The sequence below is a fragment of the Phacochoerus africanus genome, chromosome 6 (genome assembly GCF_016906955.1).
Source record: "Phacochoerus africanus isolate WHEZ1 chromosome 6, ROS_Pafr_v1, whole genome shotgun sequence".
Taxonomy (NCBI): domain Eukaryota; kingdom Metazoa; phylum Chordata; class Mammalia; order Artiodactyla; family Suidae; genus Phacochoerus; species Phacochoerus africanus.
This window is the reverse complement of record NC_062549.1, coordinates 34,020,404-34,022,073: the sequence shown is the minus strand read 5'-3', so window position 1 is coordinate 34,022,073 and position 1,670 is coordinate 34,020,404. Positions and strand designations below refer to the sequence as shown.

General features: G+C 45.9%; 1 non-coding gene across 1 annotated transcript; it reads right to left on the bottom strand.

Annotated features, from left to right (window-relative positions):
* Positions 1–791: 791 nt before the first annotated feature.
* Positions 792–863, bottom strand: TRNAE-UUC (transfer RNA glutamic acid (anticodon UUC)). The gene has a single exon. It is a non-coding gene; the product is annotated as a tRNA-Glu (tRNA).
* Positions 864–1,670: the final 807 nt, after the last annotated feature.

Below are 1,670 nucleotides of genomic sequence, written 5' to 3'. Positions count from 1 at the left end.
AGAAAAGACCACACACACACAAAAATTGGCTTTTCTTGGGTCTTCAACCTGCTTGCTTTCAGAATAGAAATATACCATCAAAACTGTCTGGGGTCCTGTTTGCTGACTGCAGATCTGGGGAGTGGTCAGCCTCCATAATCGTGTGGGCCAATTCCTTACAATAACTAAATCTATCCCCTACCTCCCAGGCCCACTAGTTTTGTTTCTCTGGAGAACCCTGACTAATCCAAGTGCCTTGGTACATAAGCAGGGCAGGTATTGTCTTAAGAAGCAAGTATAACAACATTTTGGAAGCCTCAGGACAAAAACTAAAATATAAATCTTAGCTCTCATTCCTTTGCTCTGTCCGTTTAAACCATGCTTACTCTGTTTCTGTAACTCTCAAATGAAGCAAAGTTCCCTGTGATGGTGTTTATGCTTCTAACATAGCACACCCAAGTAAGACCTCAAAACTGCCCTTCTCTCTCTTCCCTGCCTAAAATTTTACCAAACTCTCCAAATATCTCTTTAATGTGTTCTCTTCCATTTTCCCCACAGTTTAGGCCCTCCCCTTTTCTTCCCTGGAGTAATTACACATTTGTGTGAGGGTTAATAAGATTTATCTCCCACACCAAGCTCAGGTTCACCACCCACTTTTGTGACTCCAGCTCTCATCACACACAGACGTCCCAAAATATTTGTTGTTGGGTTAACCTGTCTTCCTGTCTAGTCTCTTACTCTCTCGAATCATACTGCCAAGAGTAAACTTTTTTCCTGGCCATGGCATGCAGCAGCTTGATGTGGGGTCTCAGTTCCCAGGCCAGGGATTGAACCCAGGCCACAGCAGTGAAAGTGCCGAATCCTAACCACTAGACCACCTAGGAACTCCCTGCCAAGAGTGAACTTTTAGTATGCAAATCTAATCTTTCCACTTTTCTGTCTAAAATTCTCTGGTTTAGCAGAAGTTACAAAGTAAAGGTCTATAGCCTGTCTAAAGATGTTTTTAGCTTCCACAATTTTTTAAAAATTTGGAATATTTGCCAACTTAAAAAAATCTGGGTATCTGATAAAAATCAGGAGTTCCAGCTCTTCTTCTTCTTTTTTTTTTTTTGTCTTTTTGCCATTTCTTGGGCTGCTCCCGAGGCATATGGAGGTTCCCAGGCTAGGGGTCCAAACGGAGCTGTAGCTACCAGCCTATGCCAGAGCCACAGCAACGCGGGATCCGAGCCGCATCTGCATCTTACACCACAGCTCAGGGCAACGCCGGATCGTTAACCCACTGAGCAAGGGCAGAGATCGAACCGGCAACCTCATGGTTCCTAGTTGGATTTGTTAACCACGCCACGACGGGAAGTCCCCCAGCTCTTCTTGACAAGATTTGGTAACCTGGGCAAGTTTCAAGGTCATATCCTGGCCTCTAGGACCTTCCACTCTCTCCCGTTTTTTGTTTTTTTTTGTCTTTTTTTTTTTGTCTTTTTGCCTTTTCTAGGGCCGTTCCCGAGGCACATGAGGTTCCCAGGATAGGGGTCTAATTGGAGCTGCAGCCACTGGCCTACACCAGAGCCACAGCAACACAGGATCCGAGCTGAGTCTGCGAGCTACACCACAGCTCACGGCAGCGCCGGATCCTTAACCCACTGCACAAGGCCAGGGATCGAACCTGCGACCTCAGGGTTCCTAGTCAGATTCGT